At 44.5% G+C, this 23051-nt stretch overlaps 1 protein-coding gene across 1 annotated transcript in view; it reads left to right on the top strand.

Moving 5' to 3' along the window:
- The first annotated feature begins 2405 nt into the window (after positions 1-2405).
- Positions 2406-23051, top strand: part of SFMBT1 (Scm like with four mbt domains 1) — an 85037-nt gene continuing 64391 nt past the window's right edge. Inside the window, exon 1 of the mRNA XM_069812459.1 lies at positions 2406-2498. The gene's annotated coding sequence lies outside the window, so the exon portion shown is untranslated. The remainder of the gene's footprint in view (positions 2499-23051) is intronic.

Here is a 23051-nt window from a genome sequence, read left to right as displayed (position 1 = left end):
TTTTGGTGCCTTTTTAATCTCCTCCAAATCACCGCAGATGACACAAAGCTAATGTATCATGCAGCTGGCCAGTCGAAGATTTTGTAAATAGCTACCCTTCCTTCTGTGACTGACAATTAATGGGACATAGAAGTCAGCGTGCAGAGGCAAAACAGACCTTTTAGGTGTTTCACGGATCAGACTGGTGCGGATCGTGTTTCTTTTTCTACACTATTTGTCTTCCCCTCTTGTATGTACCAAAGGCTAATTTCCAGGATCATCTGCGCATTTTGAAAGGGCGTGTTTCTCGCTCTTGCCGGTCTGACTTTCGCCGTGTTCTTCCTGTTGCACGCTGCAGTTTGGGGCTGTTGCAGAAAAAGCCCTCAGCTTCTTAGAGGTTGCGCTTTGGGAAGGGGGTGGCTTCTGTGACTCGCGGTGGATGTGGAGGTGTTCCTCGGGACCCATGGAGACTGGATGTCTGGCCGGGGTGGCCCGGGGCTGCCAGGAGCCGCACTCGATTATCCAGCTGGTGTCTGCTGGGACTCAATTAGGCGGCGCAGAAGCAGTTTAATTTGAATGGTTGATTCCACCTTGCCAGCCCGACGCCGGGGCTCAGCCCGACGCTCGGCGGGGCCGCCGGGGCTCTCCGGATCGGCATGGCGAGACCCCCCTCTAGCGGATGGCCCGGGCCTCGCCGCGCCCCTCGGCGGGAAGGGGAGCGGGCGGGCCGCCGCCGGGCCTGGCTCGCTTTTACCGGGAAACGGAATCGCGGGGAAGAAGCCCTCCGGCCCCGAGGGGGCCCTTCCTCGGGCAGCGGCGCGGCGGCTGCGGCGCCCCGGGGCGGCTCCCTGCCCGGGCGCCGGCCCCGCTGTCCCGGGCGGCGGGGCGCGCTGTGCTCCGCTCCGCTCCCTCCCGAGAGCGAGGGGAAACGTCTCCGCTTTTTGACTTTAAGCCAGCGGGAAACGGAGGTTTCTCGCCTGCGCGGGGAGCAAAACTCTCTCCCGTGAGGGTGCGTGGCTGTGTACATCCTGCTTGGTATCGCCCTGCATCGCTCGGGAGTCCTCCGGGCTCGGCGTGTCTCCCCGGTGCCACCGCGCAACAGACCAGTGTATGTAATTTGCCCGCTGGATGCGTAATTAGCAAGTTCACGGTTACATTCGTTCTTCCTGCCTGCTGTTCCGGCACTGTTAGGTCTATCTATTTCTCGGCACTTTTCTCCTTCAGAGACAAATGATTACAGCTTACTCCAGTCCGCCCGCTCTTCCCCTCTGAACACTTATTTCTAGTTGCTAGCAACTAGTGTCCACCGCGACGCGAGGGGCACGTACGCACCAACAGTCCCCGCCGTAGATGTTCAGAGAACGGCGAGGCGGTTGCCCGCCCCGCTGCGAGCGGGCCGGGCGAGCCGGCAGCCGGCCGAGCACCCCGCGGCCCGGGAGCGCGTCCCTTCTCGGCGGCGAGCGGACCGGCGCGGAGCGCGGCCGCAGCGCTGCCGCCGTCGCCGCAGCGGGCGGATGCGCTCGCGGGGAGCGCAAGGGCTTTCCGCGCTCAGCTCCCGCCGGCGTTCGCCACGGCCGAGCGGCGGGCTCCTTGCCGGCCACCGCCTCGGTCTGGACCGCCTGCGCGGATCGGGGCGGGGGGACGCTCCCTTTCCACCCCTCCGTCTCCGTCGCACGGGCAGGAGGAGCGCGGTGTTGCACAATCCGCTTCCTTTTTCTTTCGCTTCGCTGCGCCGCGGGCAGCGGGGGCGAGAGCGCGGGGAGCCGGCCTCCGCCCCGGGGGGGCGGGGGGGGGGCGGGAGGAGAGACCCCGGTGCCGCCCGCTCCCCTCAAACTGCGGCGCCGCGCGGCCCCGCCGGGAGGGTCGTCGCCGCCGCTCGCGGGGGGCCCCGCCGGGCCCCGCGCCCCGGCCGGCTTATCTCCGAAGGGGAAGGGGGCGGAATCCTCGCCGGGGCACGGGGGGGGGACGACGCGGGCGGGACCGCGCATCCCGCGGGAGGCACCGTCCGCCTGCCGGGCTGTGCCCCTGCCCGCGGCGGCGGAGCGAAGGCGGCCGGGCAGGGCGGGGACGGCCGCCCCGCCCCGCTCCGCTCCGTCTCGGCCCGGCGGAGCGGCGGCGGCGGCGCGTCCCGTTACCGGCGGCCGAGCCCGCGCCGCCCCCGGCGCGGCGGGAGCAGGTGTCCGGGGGCAGGAGCCCGGGGCAGCGAGGCGGGAGGGGGGGGGCGGGGCCGGCGGCGGGGCCCCGCGGGGGCCGGGCGGGCGGGCGGCCCGGGGGCGCGGCCGGGGCGGCGGGCGGCGCGGCGGCGGACTCGGCGCGCCCGCGCCAGGAGGGAGCCGGAGCGCCCGAAAAGCCGTGAGGGGAGGGGAGGGCGGAGGGGCGGGAGGGGGGGGGGGGAGGCAGGCGGGCGGCGGGCGCATGCGCTCTGGCGGGCCGTGCCATATTGGAATGAGGCAGTGAGCGGAGCGCCGGGGAGAGCCCGAGCCCCGGCAGCGGCGCAGGGCTGGAAAAACTCCCCGCAGGTGAGGCGGGCGGCGGCGGCGCGCGCGCGCGGGCGGAGCGGCCTCGGGCGCAGCTGTTGGGGGCGTTTTGCCGGCGGGGCGCGGGGCCCGGAGGGTTTTTCCGGGCTCCCGAAGTTTGGATGCGGGAAAAAGGCGGCGAGGGAGGAGGAGGAGGGAAGAGGCAGGCGGAGCGCGGCGGGGAGGCGGCGGCAGCGCGGGGGGGAGCGCGCCTTCGCCCGCGCCGAGGAGCGATGCGCGGGGCTGGCCGGCCGCCGGCGCGCAACTGCCGGCGCGCAACTCTGCGCGCCCCCGCTAGGGGCCCGCGGCGCCCCGGCCCGCGGCGTCCCGCGGCGCGCTCGGGCCGAAGTTGCCCTCCTGGCCGGCCCCGCGCCCGCCGGGGGGGGGCGCCCGCCGGGGGACGCGCCCGGCCCGCGCCGCCCGCCCGGCCCCCGCGGGAACTTTGTGCGCGCCGCGCCTCGGCCCCGGCGCCGCCGGTCCTTGCCCACGCCCGCGGGGGGCCGAGCCCACCGAGCGCCTCTCGCTCGCCCCCCTCCCCCTCAAAATGGCGGTGGAAGGGGACCTTTAAACCCCGCTCCGCTCCGCTCCGCACCCCCCGCCGGGCGCGGCCGGGCTCCGCTCGGCGCGGCGCGCGTCCCGCCCGGGGCAGGCGGCTGGCGTCGCTCCCCGTCAAGTGGCCCGTCAGCGGGCGGCTCTTCGCCTCCCGCTCGGGGTGGGTGGGGGGAGAGAGAGAGAGAGAGAGAGAGAGGGGCGAGGGGCGGGCGCCGCCTCCGCGGCCGCGCCGCCGGCTCTCCCGCAGCGCCGCCGCCCGCGCTGCGGGGCCTGCGCTGCCGCGGGGCCGGGCATTGTGTGCGCGCCGCGCCCGCCGCCGCCGCTCCGCACCTCCGGCGTCTCCGCGCCCGGCGGCGCTCCGGCGAGCGAGAGCCTTTGTCTCTCGGGGAGTCGGTCTGCGCTGCCCGCCGCTTCTGCACCTGAAGTCGTAAATCCGCCGCCGGTGACACTGCCGGGGCGGCCGCCGGGGTGCCGGGGATGCCCCGGGACGCCAACTTCGGGCCGGGGAGGAATCGGCGCTGGGGCAGCGGCGGCGGGAGGGCTCCCGCCCGGGCAGCGCCGGCTGGAAACGGGAGGGCGGAATGCCCGCATGGGAAGAAGGACCGTGCAAGTTTTCCGTCCGTGGCTTTTGCAAACTTGTTACCAGGGCTCCCTCTCGCCCCCCTCCACGGTGGAAATAATGAAAGGAGAAGGAAAACAGCGCGGGCAGTTAATCGTGAATTTTTAACTACGTTCGCTATTGCAGCTCCACAAGGCCCTTATTTATTCAGAAATAGGCCAGCGATGCCCGTTTCACAGTCACATGTGTGCTTTAGCGGAACAATTATATCTACTTTGGAGAAACTTGTTGCCACTATAAAAAGGTTTTAACGTGGTAACCTCTGTGCCTGAGGGTTTCGCCCGCTCTGACAGCAGAATTCTGGTGGGAGAGGTTTTACAGCAAAAGAAAAGGCCTACCTTGCTCTTTCTTTGCTGTCCCTTCCTTCGTGGGAGCTGGCTGCTGCCAGGAGCCCAGAAGGTTACCATAGCGAACATTTCTGTGAGGCAGAATATAACGTGCACCGTGCGAAAGTCATGCTGGAGAAAATGATAACCCATCTTGTAACTTCAGAGATACCATGGTTTTGCAACTTACTTCAGGTTTACGATGTATGCAAACTGGTGAGAAACATCTGATTTGTAAGAGGAAAAGTTACTAATGGGAAATAGTCTTGTTCTTACTGGAGCAGGGGGCTGTAACTTGGACCGTCTACAGCACCCGGCGGGATGGATTCCTGATCTGGCTAAGGCCTGTGATTGCTGTTCCAAAACAGCCAGCTTTTTGGGCAAAGTAAATCAATGTCAAGACGCAAATATATCAACTAGCTGAAAACATAGGTTTCCTGTGTGGTAGGTACTACTGATGTGGATTTTACAATTAAAAGAGAGTAAAAAAGCATCCATCTGTCTAAAATACCATCTCTAGGAAGAAGACTTAGTGGGCTTCCTGCCTTCAATTCAGCCATTTCCTCTTTTACTTTTGGTTTGTGGATTGTTGCTGTGATTGAAGGATGAGAACGAAATCTAGTTCTTCCCAGAACCTATGTTAGTGGAAAAACGGGAAGGTACCTCTGGACAAGACAGAGAACAACATAAATCTAATAGCTCTCATTCTACCTTTTTTATGACTCATCCCTAAGACTTAGCGTGGAAGTGTTGGGAGAATGGCTTTGCTCATGTTTGGTGTATGTCTCTGCTGGGCAGTTATGTTAGAAGACTTCAGTATCCTGTTATGTTAAAGCTGGCATGCGTGTTCGCCACAGGAGACAGCAGTGCAAGATAGCTGAGAAACAGGGGCAGATCTTAGCAATTATTGATCTCTATGGTTTTGCCTTTGCCAGTTTTTTCCCCTCTCTACTATTAATTTGCTGGCATTGAATTATCTTATCTGATTTTTAAACCTGACAAATCTCCTAAGCAATCGCTGTGTGGAAGAGAAAGGCGGGTTAAGTGTAAGGTGACGTGGTAATGACTGATGTAGTTTGCATGGTGTAATCTTTACGTTCTGGGAACACTTTCACTGTCTCGTGGGCAAGATGTGAAAGAATATTGCCAAAATACATTTCCCATAGTATGTTTTGGTAACATGTTACAGTTTTTTTTGTTGTCGTTTCATGGCAGACCAGTGAGAGCTCTAGACCTTAGCCTTTCTGTCATGCTTACTTTTTGAATCCACTCTATCTGTTGTTGGAGATCACTTTTAACATCATTACTGTGCTTCCACTTGTGAAGTTTGGCCATGGCATGATCATCACGCGGTGATGCAGACATCAATACAGTCACTTTGCGCTGGCTTGACTTGAGTAATTGTCCTACAAGTGGTGCACTTTAGACACATGGCAACTTAATTACGTGAACATGTTGACAGTGAAATGACTCATGTTGAATTCACTAAAGTGTCCTTTAAGTGCAGGAGAAATTGAAACCTGGGAGGTGTTTAGTAAGGGGCATTTTGGGGAGGGAGCTTTCGATACCTAAAAACACAGGGCTTGTGTTACATCTATGGTTCCTATATTAACATGGCAGTCTTAGTGTTACAGAATAGTCTTCGGATTTGGTTTCTTGACCTTTAAGTGTGCATTTCTGTATCTTGCAGATTGATCATTGACTTAAAACCGTGTAGCCTGTGTAAGTTACAAATGTTTTCTGGAACTATAGCGTCTTTCTTTTGTGCTGTCTATCTGACTCATGTTGCTTGATGATTCGCAGATTTTATGTGTTGTCTTTTGTTTTGGTAGCTTTGAGCATCAGCGTTGCTGCTGGTCGTGGACTTGACTTTGTGCCCGTTTCATTCTGCTTTTGGGAAATGGCTGTCAGTTTTTAGGTCATAGGTTTAAACTTGAGGTGAGTGTTGTTTAAGGCTTTTAAGTTGGTCCGTGTTTCCCCCCCCCCCTTCTCAAGATTACTTTCTTACTTGAAAAGTCAGGGGATAAAGTAAGGGGGCGGGAGTTGATTTTTTTTGTTTTGTTTTGTTTTGATTCAAATGCTTGCTGAAATTGTCCTAAAGGCAAATGTTTTGTTACTGTGCAAGATCCTGAAAGGCAGATTTAGCAGCTCCATTCTCCAAGTTTAGCAAAAGTTGAAAATGAGAGTAAATTTTAATGTTAATTATATATTAATAGCTTATTATTTTAAAAGCCATGTCATCAGTATAATGGTATTTTTTATGTAATTATATATTTTTTCCCAACTTTAATCCATAATTCTTTCCACTGCTCAGTTTTCTTTATATTGATAAAGCCTATGAAAGAAGCATCGAGATGTTACTTAGTGCTCATTTGATTTTAAAATGGTTTTGTCTCTAAAGGTGCAGAATACGTTTTTTAAGAAAAAGTAGGACTTGGTGCATGTAAAGACACATACACGCTTTGTGTTGACTCTGTATCCATGTTGATTTTTCTTCCCTTTTCCTGGACTTTGCTGACAACCTTTGTGGATTGGTGGTGGTGATCATGGGAGAATTATTATTATTATTATTATCATCCTGTCTTATGGGTGAGACTGTATTTTTTAAGTGTTCTTAGCAAAGGCTAGTCTGTAGAATTGAAGTTTTACAACATAAATTCTACTTTCTGTTCTTATAGGGTATCTCTTAGGGGAATCACTTGTTCGACTGTTTTAAATGTTCCCCTATGAGAAAGGAGGGTGTGTGCTTAGGCTGGAACAAGATATTCTGCATATTAGTTGGGACTCTCCAGGTAACTCTCCACATCTCTGGGAAATTACTGTATTTTAACTAATGCAGAGCTGCATAGGCAGAGTCCTAGATGAATGCTTTAAAAACACTTTGAAGACAGGAAGTGGTAAGTCTTAGGGGCAGCTTTGTGCTTTGTTTGTTTTAGTAGTATTGGATTATCACCCACAGACACCACTGAGGAGTGTTTTGCTAGGAACTGTGCAAATAAACAAGGCCTGGGAGCCACAGGACTAAGGAAGCCCTGGTGCCAAGGTCTTTTTCTTCCTCTCTCTCCCCCTCCTCTTTTTCCTTTCTTACCTCTTCTGGACTCTGCAATATCTGCATTAGTCTTTCTTTCAATGGAGATAGTGATGTTTAGATTTCTTTTCCTTGTGAAAGTAAGCATCCTAGTACAACACTTGTAGGTTCTTAATATCACTGAGACCCCTCTTCCTCTGTCACATTTTGTTGGCTGGGTCTGATGAAGAGTCATTAGAGGATAGGCAGAAAACTGTGTATGTGCAGACATTTCAAATTAATCAAATGAGCCTTGTTTCCTAAGAAAACCAGGTAAGCAATAATGTTAAAACCAGAAGTAAGAGGACTTCATCAAGGTTTGTAGTAGAATAGCCATCTCTTCTGTAGATGCCTGACGCTAATACTAGGATTTCTCCTCTTTCAAGCTGTCTTTTTTTTAATAGCCTTAAATGACTCTAACTTCTTGCTGCACAGGTGACTTCTTGTAAACAATGCTTAAATAGGAGGTTTTCCTTCACTTAAAGTAGGTGGGAGCCATGTGTGTTTTGTTTTGGCTTTTTTCACCCATTGGGTTTTGGCAGGTGGACTGATTGCAGATGCTTGCCTACAATTCAGGTGAGTTGCTAGTTACAGAAGTAATCTTAACAATTTGTTCAGATTATATGGACATTTAAAATGTGATTATTGTCCCTAGAGTCACCCTGAGCAGCAGCTTGCTGGTTTTCAAGGTGGTTGTTTATATTGCTGTGGCACTTCATTTACACCGGTTTATTTGCTGTTACACTTGAGGACACTCTTGTTCACTACAGAAATGATTTCTTTCTTCAAACAGATGAGTTGGGAAGGAGACTAGTGGAATTTGATGTTATCTAAAAATGATGCGGCTATTAAACCAGCTTTAAGATTCTCTGAGAGTACTGATGAGAGAGAGAAGAGATGCATCTTGGAGTATTTTTTTTTTCTCTAAGAGTAAACTATGCAGGGATGAGTGACCTCCTCTCCCATTTTGGCTGATTGGACTCGAGGGCTCTCAGCATATCTCAAGAGGTGCTCTGTCTTGCAGAACTGGGTCATTGGTTGAAAGTAATGGTGGTGGTGGGGAGCCCTGCGAGGTTTTGCTGTTTGTCACTTAATCTTTTTCAAGGATGTAAGGGACTGGAGCAGTGATATTGAGGTAGATATCAAGTGGATTGGAGAAGATGAACTCTGTTTTGACATATTTAGAGGCTGTAGTCTCTATTTCTTCTGGGGATTGGTGAGAGAAAGCCATAAACAGCATCTTCAGATTTGTCATTGTTTCCAGAAGAAACCGATCAAGTCAGGAAGTGAAGGCACTAGCCCTCTGATGGTGGGTGCACATTTATTACAAATGGCTCTTTAAGTTCTGTGGGTGTCTCGCCTCTCCATACTGGAGTGATGCCTTGGCATTTCTTATCTCTTTCTTGGTCTCTTGACCCGTGAAAATATATATAAATGTAAGATTTTATCTTTTATTTGGGATTCTTTTTTTCTTTTTGCAGCTTGACTGAAGTAAATACATTTAGAAACACCTAGTTCCTCAGGAATTGTAGTAATTTGCACATTTGCAGCTCGAGCATGCTCTTTGCTCTGTCCATGGGGAGCCATGGCCTCTGGTTTTAAAAAAAGAAAGTTAGTTGTCTTGAAATCGTCAAACATAAGAAGTATTTTAAATCTAAGGATTGTGAAACTCCATTATACTGTAAAGCCTTGTCTGAAACTGAGGTGGGTTTTTTATAAGTATCTTTCTCTCTTGTCAAAGCACCTTCTCTGGAAAGGAGGCCGCCATTGGCCTCAGTGCTCATCAACTTTGCTCCGAGAATGAGGACGTGGTGCTGAAAAAGCTGTGGTGTTTCTAAGCAGTGCTGAGAAAATGCTTTTGAAGCCTGACAGGTGTATGTATTGTATACACAGACTTTCTCTCTCATATATATGTTAGTATTTGTTTTTTCCTAATGTCAAGTTCCAAATATGCCCCCATTCATGTGTTAAGTACTAAACTTTGAGTGGTGTTTTAATATAAATGACAAGATCTGTACAACAAAACTCTTAAAGAAATGTCCAGTTAGGAAATGCTTAGCAGACAGGCAGGGTGAAAACACAGGATGCTTTCTTGCAGTTGGGCCAGCAGAACTCAGATAATGTGCATCCTAAAAGAGAAATTACTGAAGAAGGCAGTGGTTCCTTCCAGGATTAACTCTGCTCATTGCTCTTTAAAGTGTTACCATGAGGGTTTAACTAATGGCCCTAAGAAATAACGAAAGTGCAGGATCAGGCAGAAGTGTTACATATATAACACTAATTGGCCAATTGAACCGAACGAATCAACTCCTTTTAAACAAATGCGACAATGGGCACAGGCATATGAAAATCTTCCCCTCTTTCAGGGAAGTTTTTTCTCCTTTATTTGCAAAACACTACTTAATCAAGTTAGCAGTGAGGCTTTTTAGTCCAGTGGCCAAGAGCAAAAGTCTGCTTTTTAAGGTGATTATTTTATGTTTTAAGTCACTTGTTTAACTTTTTAAATAGATTTGGGAGAAGGGGGAGGAACTGAATTTTGAATTCCCATTGCTGTTGTGGCTGAAGCTTGCTTTTTGGACTTACTGTCTAGCAAATTTAAGCATGTATTTTGTCACTCAATGAAAACCAGTGTGTTCAGGGAAGTGACTTGGCTAAGTACACGAATCCAGAGTTTATTGTGATAATAAGCCAGTTCTAGATAGTTCTAGCCTTGCTGCAAGTGTAGAGGGAGTGTGTTGTCCAACAGTCGGTTCATTTGGTTTTGACTTTTCAGCCAGTTCAGCTTATGTAAGTAAGAGGTAATGACTGGAAACTGAAAAATCAGGGAAGATTGCCTCTTCTTCTTCCAATCTTTGTACAAAAATAAGACAGGAGCATAACAGCTGGAAGGACAAGGTGACAAGAAAAAAAAAGTATTTCTTAATTGCAGTTAATGTATCTTGGTTTCACTTTATGTACTTATTAAATTGAAAACCCAAATATTGTTTTCTTTATATCTGCTTTCTCTGTATGTGCTTTTAAGGTAAGAATATTACTTAGCTAAGTAAAATGAAAGTGCAGTTTTTATTTCTAATTGGAGTCCAATTTCCATCTAAAAGCAACTTGACATAAATTGTAATTCTTATGATTATCCAGTAAGAAATACAGAAATTATCTTTTTATAGTAAGGCTAAGTTTTTAATTTAATTATTCAGGTTTAATCTTTTGCATTTATACTTTGTTTCCAAACAATGGTTGAATCTTACTGGGAACTATTTTTAGGTTGTTGAGAAATTGCAGTATTACGTAGTTTAATATGCTTTTGTTTAAAGCAATTTATATAAATGCTTTCCTTTTGTGCTGTTACGTAGATAATGACATCAGAATGTGCTTTGTCAGTCTTGATCGTTCTTGCATACAAATGTGAGTGATAGATAATATTACAAAACAGTAATCTGTTTTCTGCCTATCAACTAGCGGAGGCACCTTTATAGAAAAATAGCAGCATTGATGTTTCTAAAGAGGTATCTTTTCGGAAAGCTGGGTTATGGTGGTTACAACAGTCAGGCTGGAAGAGTCTCTGAAACAAGCACTGTGTTTTGGATTTCAAAGACTAATAGTGTATGATTTCTTTATTGTCTGCCCAAAGGGGAGAAATCTGTCTTACTGCAATGCAAAAACTTGATTTCTGACAAACAGCATGGCAAAATATACTTCAATGTATAAAATTAACCCTTCTGAGATTCTACCTTAGCAGTGGGATTTGAAAGAAAAATACCAGCGCGATAGCTGTTGGAGGTGGCTGAGAACTTTCTCTGCATTGCTGGAAGAAGAGAGGCTTCAAGTCTAGCTTAAGTTGTGACGAGCATAAAAATTGCTGTAATGTGTCAGATCGGTAGGACACCTAGTCCCTTGAGGTATCTCACCTCAAAAACCCTTTGAAATGAGGGTAGGAAACAGTGAAGTAGAGCACGATCCTTCTCACAGTTGGCGACGCGGCTGTGTAGGCTGCGTAGGAACCAGTGATTTGACCTGTTCTCTGTCAGTTTGTCTAATCCTTTCTGGATCCACCACTTCCTGTGGTTATGAGTCTGCAGTTTAGTTGCGTGCAACGTGAAAAGGTGCTTCAGTTTGTGTTTTCTGGTTCTTGTGGTAGGAGAAATAATGAATAACCTTTCCTTATTCTTTTGCATGGTAGTTTTGATTTTACACATCTCCATTGTACTCTTCCCATCCTTGCACTGTTCAGCTCGAAGAAGGAACCAGTTTTATTGTATAAAAGATGCTGAAGCCTATCCACGGCTTATGTGTGTGCGTGGGTGCCTTGCTGGGCTGGGCAGGACTGCTCTTTCTGGCTGTGGCTATTTCTTGACTTTCCTGTAAAACTGAATTATATGTCCATCTCTGTTGGTATAGAAATATTTCAAGCCTCTGATCTTCTTTGATACCTTTTTTTTGTGCACCTTCTAGTCTCGCCATGGCTGTTTGACACCAGCACTACATACTGTCTCAAGGTGCTCTGGATTTCTAGAATTGTAGCACAGTTTTCTGTTTTCTTCTCCATTCCTTGGGGCTCTTAATGAGTATGGAATTGATGCTCCAAGAGAATTAGTCATAGCAATTTCAAAATCCTGAGTTGCAGTAGCTAATTTAGATCTCATTGTATAGGTGAGGTTATTTCTTTATGTCTTATTATCCTGCTTTTAATTTCATCTTCTATTATCCTTCTGCAGTTCTTAGCAAACAACATATTTTTTTGTCTCTCTCAAATAGTTTTGTGTTGTCCTGAAACTTTGCACTTTATAATCAGCCTTTAAAGTATGAGATGATCTTCCAGAAAATGCTCCAAAATGATTCAAGTCCAAGTGGACACGAGTAGGTCCTGGCAAGATGGTACTGTGTCTGCGGACACCAAGCTTGCAAGATGTTTCCTTTCCTTAATTTGTGTTGAAGACACTGAATGGGAATTAATGGTCCTCAGAGCTTCCTACAGTTGAAGCCTGAACAGTGTGCACCGGTCTGATGAATTTTCTTTTTTCTGTTTCAAGTAGGTATTTCTGTACTCAGCTCACAGACAGAGGGGATGGGAAGCAGTATGCCAGGAGCTCAGGGGAGATGTGCATGAGGTGCCTTTAGGTTTATGTGGCCACAGCTTATGTCATTGTTGGCCTTTGGAGATTCATGCAGGTATTTTGCGGGGGGGGGAGCTAAATTGGATAAAACTAAATTGCATCCTTATAGCAACATTAATACTGAAAAAATATTTCTATATGCAAAAGACACTTAAACTGGCACTGCTTAGCACTTACAATGTGCAATTCTCTTTTAATTTAAGGAAGTTTTCATTCTGATGGTGGAGGATATATAAACCAGAAGTGTTGATACCACTTCTTATGTGTTCCTGTTAGTTTTTGACCACCCGCTCACCTGAAGCGACCATTAAAGTCATTTTTGGCCATAATGCCCAGGTTGTGTCATATCCTCAGTAAAAGTCTTACTTCTTGGTAAGTTGTTTGATGAATTAACTCCATTAAATGATGAAACTTCATTAAATGAAGTTATCTTTGACTGGATCTGCTGTGCAGCATGTGGTATGGAATTTTCACTGGTATTTTCAGCATTTAAAAAAATCTTATTCTGAAGTTTTAAAAATGCCGTTAATTCAGATAGGTATTCCAGGCTTCCACACAGCTGCCAAGCCTACATGCTGTGGTGCAAATAGATCACCAGTTACTTCAGTCTGGAAAATGGCAGAACAAACATCCCTAGTCTAGCCGAAAGAGATCAGATCGGTCTCCTTGCACGGTGCCTTGGGGAGTTCCCTGTGTCTGACACCTGTGTGATGTGCACAGGAGAACATGGATTTTGCATTTAATGCATATTATATGGGAATATACCACAATCCGAAGGATTTATATTCCACATGAATTGCTTCTGTACAAGTTAGTAAGTACATTGGAGATTGTTGAATTGAGAAGCCAGAGAAGTGATTTCATTTTGCTGTTAATGAGTGTTTTTTCTGTCAGCCCTTTTGAAAAATCCATTCATTATTTCTCTCTACCTCAGCAGTTTTCTGTTCATTTTGTGGCCATTCACCACTTCTGGGTGTGCCCAGCCTTGGTATAGAAGAACAAGCTTTTAATCTTGTGTGTTTAGAGGGCTATTTTTGTAACCGTAAGGGCTAACAAAGTACTTCACAAGAATTCAAGTTAAGATACTGCAGAGGTGTTGACCTCAGCTTTGGAAAGCTTTTAGGGGGTATTTTTGTCTAGGCTAGTTCTTCACTCAATTTATGTTATTGCTTTGCATAGAGATCTGATAATTCATTTTTTCACATTCTTGTTACTCCTAGAAGTGATCATGGCAATGCTTGTCTGTGCAATTTCTGGTTGCAGCTGAGGGCAGCACTTAAGTGTGAAATGGTATAATTTACATCCAACGCTGCACTTTCTGCTTAATGTTTTGCTAGCAACTCTGTATCTATACAGAGCAAATCAAAACAGACTTGGGCTGTCAGCAGAGATGTTTCTTAAACACAACCAGGCAAACAGTTTTCTTTTCCATTTAATCAAGAGTGTATTTAAAATTGGAACTCACAGCAGAAGCACATGATTATAGTACATACAGGTATTTCTAGTGGTTTTGGCTCTTAAGAACTTCCATGGGCCTACAGTTAGATGCAGAATATTGACACGGGAAGACAATCTAGGAGACTTCATAGAAGAACTCTTTAAGGTAGTGTGTTCAGGACGAGGGTATCCTTTGGTTTTTTGGAGGCACTTTTATTACAGCCTGCTATAAAAATAAAGTTCTGATTTAATAATCATAACTATTGATTCAAATGTTGAAGTGGAACTTGAAGAGTATTCTCTCTCTTTTGTGTTTACATCTTAACAACAGAGATAAGGTTGCATGTGCCAACAGAGCGATGCCTGAAAAGATACACACTGAACTTTGCAGGGACGGGGCTGCAATAATAATTCAATGAAAAAAAAGTATGAATTTGAAAACACTTTTTATGACAGTGTAAATGTTCCAGTGTTGTCAGGATCAAGCTTTGAAATCATACTCCTAAAAATAGAGGAATCTATTTCAGTTGCACTCTGTCTTTTGAGCCCTTAGGCTCAAGGCTTGTTTTTCTCTCTGTATGAACAGAAGTGCAAAAAAAATCTTAAAATGAGAACAGATTTTCATGTAATTTTACCACTCCTGATGCTGGGGTAATAAGAACATCATCACTTACTGTGAGCTCTTCACTAAAACCCTGTGCTGTCGCTATTCTTAGGCCTTTAGGCCTGTTAATGTTCTTGTGATTTGAAATTTGTATCATTGAAAGCTGTTGCCTTTTTAAAAATTTTTTTTAAAATTTTTTTTTTTATTTTAGCTTTCAGTACTTTTTAAAGGGGGGAATGGTAAAGAAGCTCATCAGTTAATGAGCACTAACAAAAGGCAAGGCTATATTTTTGTGGCATTGCCTGGAGAAAGAGAATTTGTGATTTAGCACAGCTCGTAATACTGTAATTCCGTTTAGGAGGAAAAGATATGGGGGAAAGCTGTGTTTTGCCATCACAGTTTGTATGTGCAAAGAGTGGTAGAGTCTTAGTAGTGGCTCAAATGGAGCTTTAGCAAGTTAGAACAGCATTTCACCGGATAATGCAGAAACAGTTCACGAGCTACAGTGAAAATAGGTGGCCGTTTGGCTCCCTGTCAGAAGGTCTGAAGATCATGGTTGGTTGAAAATGTTCCAAGATTAAATGCAGGGAGTTTTGAAGATTATTTATGTTGATGCCTAAAGTCTCTCAGAATTAATCAATCCACTAAGACCTATACTGGCTTTATAGCCAGCCCAATGTGTGTATGTTTTTCTGTTTTCTAGACTTAAAATGCCACATTTAAAGCCTTGTTGCTCTGAAATGTTTTCTCAGCCTGTTATGAAACTTAACTTATGCACTTCACAGGAAAGGCTCAGGTGCTGCTTTAGCACCTGAAGTATATTAAGTAATCCTGTCTGTAAGGTGAGAAGTAACCATATTTCTGTGCTTTTAGCCTGTTATTATTGCTGCTTGGACGTAATGTTAAGAGATGTGCTGGCAGTGGAACTGAAATAGTGGCCAAGTTCTGCACGGTAAGTAATGATAACAGGAAAGGGATTTTCTTTTCGCACATGAAAACTTAAGTGTCAGGACATCAGACAGTCAGGGAGAGTGTATTAGTGACACAATGGCAGTGTACTGAAGTCAGCTTGTCTTTGTGAGATTTGTTGGATCTTACAGGTAGAATGAAAAACCTGTTGTGGTACCCAAATCTGTAATTTCAAATAGACTGTAAATAAGTGTGTCCTGTAAATATCTACTGGTTGAATAGAATTTTTCTAAGCCCTTGTGATGGAGCTTGGGATATTGGTATTTCTGGGATCCCTTCAGATACAAAAGGAAAATTTTTTTTGTTATCATTATAACATCCCTCCTTCAGATATGCATTTATTTCCATTAAAAACGTATTTGCTAATCTGAGCTGGAATGCTTTTAAAACAAAATGCGAATGAAATCTTCGAAAGCAGTGGGAGACCTCAGGACTCTGCAGTGAAAGGATTGAACTCTGCCATCCACAGCCTCTTATGAATAAAGTTAGCCTTCTAAAGATAAAAGAAAATTCAATTACAAAGCAAGAAGGAGGGTGGAGGGGTGTAATTAAAACATATAATCCTAAAAACAACATGAACAGTGCTTTTTCATGTTACACTTAAAGCAGTCTGCTTTCTGTGTGCTGCTGCTATTGCTTAAGATTATTGATTTAGTTTCCTAGGGGAAACACTTTTTCAGAGGATGCGAATAGGATGACGTTGGTCAGTGTAACTGGCAGTGTGATTTCACGCAAGCGTTGTACTTATGGGGAGCTCAGTGGAGAGTTTTCCTTTACAGCTTGCTAATCTTTTAAAAAAAACAGGTGGGGGGCACAGAAAATGAAGTGCTGCTTCTGCTTTTTTCTCATGCTAATGGCAGTTGTCCTATCAGACAGAGGATGAGTGCTTCAGACAGCAGGAGAAACCAAAGGCAGCACGGGGACAGCTTGTTCTCTCCTGTTACGTCTACGCCAGTGGTGGCTTCCCAAAGTTTAGTAGTTTGGACCCTGATTCTCAAAGCCTTTGGAGTCCAACTCCCATTGAAGCAATTAACATTGGTGCCTAAAGCCTTTGATAGGATATATGGCCTGAGGTCCATGTTAATCTGGGAACTTGAAAAATCTCTTTAGAGTTTTGTGATAAATGTTAATGGTGTCTTGTAGTAAATACACATCTGCTCTTCTCACTGCTAATTAGCTGCTTAGTCTTATGCTAATGGCAGGAGTTGGGTTAGAGCACCTATCTTCTTGGTAGTGAAGCATTCCCTGGCTGGAGCTAGAGGCATTTCATTATCAGAACTGGCTTTTATGATACAAGTATTCTGATTCCATCTAGCGGGGTGAAGTTGTACGTACACACGCTGACCTGCTCACCGCAGCTCTGTTGGAAATGAGTACCTGTAGGCATGCATGAGTAATTGAAGTTGATGGGCTGTACCTCTTTTGGACCTCATTCCTTCAGGAACTGCAGCTGTTTTGATATCACAAACATGGACAATGTCTGATTGAAGAAGAAGCTGTGGGGAAGGAAAGGTGGGAGGGAGTTGGTGAAAGAAATACAAAGATGAGTATAGAGATCAGGACTGAACATGAACTTCACAGTCAAGAGGTTTCAAAATGTCTTTTGAATCCTCTTCTCTTATGCTCTTAATACCATCCAAAACCCCATCTCTTTCCCAGTACTCTGGAGTTAAGTATTACAATTTGCTTGGGTTACTTAATACTTTAGACTGGTAGCTTGATAAAATATTAGTACCATTATTTCATGAATTATTTTGTGCAAAAAAATTTCTCTGTGAAGGAAATATTTTGAATTATTGTAGAGAAAGAGTGCCAATTTCTTGTAGTAGTTGATGTGCATATCTTGTTCTCTGCTCAAATATTGTGTGTAAGTTTATATAAAAATTGCTGCTTATATTGAGTGAACTTAGTCTAAAAAAAAAAAAAGGCAATGCAAGTTTTGTAGCGGGTTTTATTAGTCAAAAAACATCTTCCCTCATTTAATCTTTTACCTGGTATACCTGATGTCCGTTTGTCTGCTTTTGTAAAAAGAGCTTGTGAAGTCAGTTTAGTTTCTTTGATAAAACTAATAATTAAAAAAATACACAATTAGAAACTAAAAGCAGCTATGCTTTTCAGCTGGAGAAAGCAAGTGTGTAATCACACTGCTCAGATGAACATGTTCCTGGAGTCAGGTTGCAATCAGTGTATTTGCATTTTGAATCTATAAAAACCTGTTTCTGTAAGAGATGAGCATGCTTGTTTTCTCCTGATCTGGTAGGAAATACAAGTTAATGTTAACTTGTTAATAGTATTTTTCATTAATTGAAATACTTGTGTGTAACTCAGATCCTTCCCTGAGGACACGTATCCTGGTGGCTCGCGTTGGACAGAGAAGTCCCAGGCTTCAGTTTGAAACTGGCATTTCCCAAACATATGTCTTGCACTGGAAGTTTCACAGTAGCTTTTAAATGACTTTAAGTGAATGTAGTCCTTTGAGGAACTTCATCAATGATGGGTTTGATAATTACCTGTTGGCAGTGTGGTGGTGTTGCTGGGGAATGGAGCTGGGGTTGGGGGGAAGGTCTTTATGGTGGCTAAACCTGCTTCTGGGATGGACTGAATTAAGGGTGGAACTGCAGTGCAAATACTTGGGTCTTGAAGACTGTAAGAGTGACTTTGAGGTATTTCGTTAAATATCTTAGGGAGAAGTTTGAGTATTGGCAGAGAACTGCAGCAAGGGGAAGGTAAAGACTTCTAAAAATAAAATACAGAACAAACTTTCCCCGAGTTTTTAGCAAGTCTCATGTGTAATGCTGAACGTTGAAAATCTTTGTGAATCATCGTAATAGCTTGGGACGTTGCTATAGTGTACTATTGTATTGTACAAATGTATTCTAGATGTTTCTGTTGCTTTCTCGTACAAAAAGTTACAGGGCTCAACAGTTTTCGCGTGCTGTAGGTGCCAAAGAAGTGTAAAGAATGACCTACAGAACAGATGAAATACAAGGCAGTTATACATACTCACAGGTGACTCTCAGTTCCCCCACAACAGAAATTTGCCATTTTTACTATTGTTACTTTTATAAGAGTTAGGTATTTTTATAAAAAAAACCTAAGGCACCAACACTCTGTCTTGCCTTTCATGCATGTTTGTATCTTCCTACTTTTGTCAGTGGGTTGTTAACTCTGAAGCCTAATTATTATTGCCACTGCAATTCTGGGGATATACTTCTGTCAACACTTGCTTTCAGCTTCTGTTTTGTTTTGTTTTCTTAATCATTAGGGTTGTTCTTTAATGAGACATGCATGTATGTGCTTGCAGGCTGTAGATGTACATTTGAGATGACTCCCTTAATTGACTTGGTCATAAAATATCTTCTCTGCCAACAGGCTGTGCATGATAATTCTCTTTATCTGTTGTCTGAAGTTTGCTTCAGAGAAGCAAGTGGAAGTTATTTAACGGAAAGTGAGCCTAGTTTTAGTTCATCCACCTGAAAAACTTAAGGAAGGGTGGCCTGTGATTTGGAAAATTTTTTTAAAAAATTATAAACTGCAAAGGCATTGCCTTAACTCTGCTGCAAATAGTCAAATACAGTGTTGATCCCTATGACTTGTTATCCTGTTCCCTTCAATAACCAATCAACTGTAAACCAATAACTTTTAGCAAGTTTATTTTAACTTTGAACTTTATTTAAACTTCTCTGTATTGTTATTCCCTTACATCAGTCAGTAAGGCTTCATGTGTGGCTGTTCCTTAACCTGATTTTATCAAAATAATCCAGTTTTATAAATTGTTTTAAACCTAAAAAGATAGTTTTGATAGTCCTCTATAGGAAGCTGCAGTGACAACTAACATTATCTGGTAATTTTTCATTACGTATTTGTTAACTTTTATTTAAAAAGCAGAGTGAGTTTAGGCTAAAAGTCTTCCCGTTGATGTAGACACTATAATCTTGCTAGATAGATAAAATTTAACACTGGAAAACCACCCCTTTGCTGGTTTACCTCTTCATCCTCTTACCACCCTCTCCCCTGCAAAATGACAAAGCCTTTGCAGACTTTATATAAATAAAAAAAGGCTGAAACCATTTGTCCTGTCATGAAAATAACACGAAGTTTGCAGTAACATTAGTTCAGAGTTGCAGCAGATAAGAGGTGTAATGTGCCTTCTGGGTTTTTGCGGGTTGCCTATCAGGTTTTAAAAACCGAAATGGAATATTGTGTTAGAATAGAAACAAGATCGTATCTATCCGAATAGAAAAACCCCTTAAAAATTATACGGAGTGACATGAGGAAAATTAGAGGGTTCATGTTTGCTTGTTCATGCTATCAGGATGCTTTTGGACAAAAGATGAAGAGTATTACAGTGAATACAATGGCTGGAAGAAAGATTTTGAATCTTGATCGGAGGAAGGGGAGGTACCTAGTGCGTGGAAGGACCCCTGGCCGTATCTCTGCTTGTCAGGGTTGTGTTGGGGAGTCTTATGTCCCAGAAATAACAGTATGCCAGAGTAAAAAGACCTGGAATAGAGCGGCTGTGGTTTAATGTGCACATAATGCACAAAATGTAATGATCCATTTTCATTATCTGCAAGCTCTTTGTTGCTTGAAGACCTTCCATAAGAATCTTTTCCTTGTGAGGACAAAAAAAAAAGAAAAACGTTAAGAAAAATTCTTGTTTTCGGCTGTTGCAGCTTTTCGGTCATTGTTATGTGTATGTAATTGCAGCAAACATATTTGTCTCTTCTAGTTAAAGCAGAAAGGAAGCATATCTAATTTTTATTCATGCCAGTTAAGCCTGGTTTCTGGCCAATATGAAGAATGCAAGGAGCACATGCAGGCTGTTGTTAGTGGCTCATGGTACCTGCCTTACTTTATATTAGGCTGTGTTACAGACATCACATCAGTGGTTTTTGACCTTCCAGCTTGAGCTGCCATCACACTGGCAACCTGGAGCTTCTTCACATGCAATGATTTCTCTCTCTATCAAAACTGGTTTAGTAAGAGGTTTCCTCTTACTCCTTATCTGTGCTCACCCTTGCTTACAGTGCAGTTCAGCTGCAACAGCAGGGGGTATTCTTAACCTGCATTAAGTGTACATGCAAGATACTTACGCTGATCAAACTGTGGACCATTTCCTAGGTGAACTTTAATGTCTTGCAAATCCCTTGAGCCATCTAGCTTTCTCAACATAAACGTGTCAGGTGGCCTTTTCAGCTACTTGACCGTGACTGATTATTAGCGTGTGGAAACTTGTATGATGTGCAAAATTTCTGTCTTCCCTTTACTTGATTACAGTTTCTCCTTAACCATGAGGTTTCCTGTTCTTCTGATGGTGTCTGGTTCTCCTCCTAAATTTATGTAATTTATTTCTCTGATGTTGTCATTATAAAGCTGAAAGATATTTCACTGAGCAGGTGAAAAGCTAGATATTAGGCCTTGTTTAATCTGATATCTAAGGCTATGCTGTTGATAAATATGTTTTAATAATTTAATAAACATTTTAACATTTACCACTTAATACATTTTAATAACTGAGATGGCAATCAGAACTTGCTGTTGGAGTAAGTGCTCCCTGGAGGTCATGTAGAAAAATTGGGTAGAAATTTTGAATAAGGAAGCTGTGGTATGAATTACTATAGTGGGATTTCTAAGAAGTGCTGACGTGTTCCACATGCTTTAAGCTGTGTTGAAACCTGATTGTTTTGACCAACCCGAGATCTGCAATTTCTCCAATTTTTGATTAAATTTTGATTTCCTGTGTGACATTACATCATCATGGTGTCATGCTGCTGGGCTTTTCTTGCAAGGTCTCATTCACCTGTGACAGAAGTGGCCTGTATGGATTAGCTTTGGTCATGGAAGTCTGCACTGTAGATGGAGATGCTTTTAAAATGAATGTAATCTCTTTTAGCTTTCCCTTTTAAAAAATGACCCTTACTATTGTCTCTTTGCAAGAATACCCTTTTTTAGTAAAAGCTCAGTACTGCAAATTAGAATAGTGTCACACAGCAGCATCAGTTCAGGTGTTATCACAGAAGTCCCACATGACCTTGCACGCCTGAGCTGAATTCTGTTTCCTATTTGTGTTAGAAGGAGAAAGCTGTTGTGAAGTACAAGTACAATACAAACCAGCGGCAGGCACCTGTCCCCTCTTGGGACATCTGATACAGTTGTTCAGCAATTTGCAATAATAGTCTGAGTCTCTAGTAAGTAGAAATTTGATGTGAGGACTCCAGTTGTACCTGGGGCATTACCCAGCTCTGCCACCAGATGATTTGACTTCTTTTGCAGTTTGCTACTACATGGTGTAGAGCCACTTCAGATGGGATGCTCGGAAAGCTGCCAGATGTTGTTTTGCTGTCTGCAGACAACACTCCCATATTAAGTCTTTAGCTTAGTGCATCAGAGAAGAAAAAGTACATGCTGTTAAAGTAGGAGGTTATTTTCAGCTTTACTGTTTAAAACAGAAGATCTGGAGTGGGAGCCTGGAATCCCATATTGCTAAAACAGTGAGGTGGCAGTGAAGAGTAAACCTAATTTCTCATTTCCTCTTAACAACTCCCCAAGAGCATTTGATTTCAGTAGTTTTTCTTCAGATACTGATAGTGGATTAATTTAGTTATATTATAAATTAATAAGCCCTCATGGCATTTAACTTAACTCCTACTTTATTTATTCCTATTGCATTTATTGTCTTTAACATCAGTGCTGCTATAAATTGTGGAAACTAATTTTGTGTGTCCTCTGCCCACCATCTCTTGGTAGCACAGTACTACAAGCTGTGCTTATAGTGATGACTAAAAATCACTATAACAGAATTGGGATATTTTATTTTTTTGGTAGGCATCCATTTAAGATCAAGAGGATATTTCTAAAAGACACTGTCATTTATGTGCCTTTTGGGTAGTTACAAATTCTTGGTAAGAGATGTTTATGATGTGATCTCTCTGTCTTAACTGACTGTAAATGCACCAGCTATGAAAAAATTAACTTGGGGTTTTGCATTATAAGAAAATGTACTGAGAGCAGAGGCAGTCAGCCAGTGTGTGGTTTACTCAAATTGAGAGCATGCCCAATATTGTGCAGTATTGCTAAGCTAATCTAAGTTGTCTGTATTCAGTGACAACTAAAACCAGAACTAATTACACTTTTAGTAATTTAAAAGAATGAGAAGATAAGTCTGCTGAGCAGTTCTCTGGCAGTGCTGGGTGTAACCACCTGACTGCTCTTCACCGAACTCTGGTTTGTGGATCAGTTAAATGAAAGCCGGTCATACACACGCTACTCAGGCGTCGATGGTGTTAGACGTGTGTCATTGCCACTACTTGCTTGGTTTCATTTGTGTTTGCAGTAACAATAATGAACATGACTCTGGAGCAGGTAGGTCAGGCAATATAAGAGCGGCTCTGAATTTTAACTTAAAGTCCTGAGCAGCATTTGGCTCTAACTTCTTTAATCCCCAGCTGCCTACTAGGAAGGCAGTGGCCTTCTGGGAAGGCTTTTCTGATCAGCCTCACCTACATATCTGCAGGCAGTGGAACTACCTGGAAACAGCCAGCCTGAGAAAAAAGCCAGCGGTAAATTCCAAATTTCCTCAGTCTTCTCACCGTGTTGTCCCCCACTTGGGAGGGAGGAGTGCATCCCTCTCTCTATACTTAGATGCAGCACTTTCCCTCAGACCTTTCTAATTTGTATTATTTTTGTCTTTTCTCCTGGGCAAGAAGGAAGCCGAGACAAAGCAGACAAACTGGCTGATACACTGTGCGGTTTCATTTCCTTGCTCTTAGAGGAGAATAGTGCTAGGAAAGCAGCACACTGCAGGAAAAATGGACTATCGCACTCCCATCTTTAGAGCCTGGCTGCAACTAGCAGGCAGCCATTGTCTT

Source organism: Haliaeetus albicilla, chromosome 24 (assembly GCF_947461875.1).
Source record: "Haliaeetus albicilla chromosome 24, bHalAlb1.1, whole genome shotgun sequence".
NCBI lineage: Eukaryota > Metazoa > Chordata > Aves > Accipitriformes > Accipitridae > Haliaeetus > Haliaeetus albicilla.
This window is presented reverse-complemented; position numbering and strand designations above follow the sequence as displayed.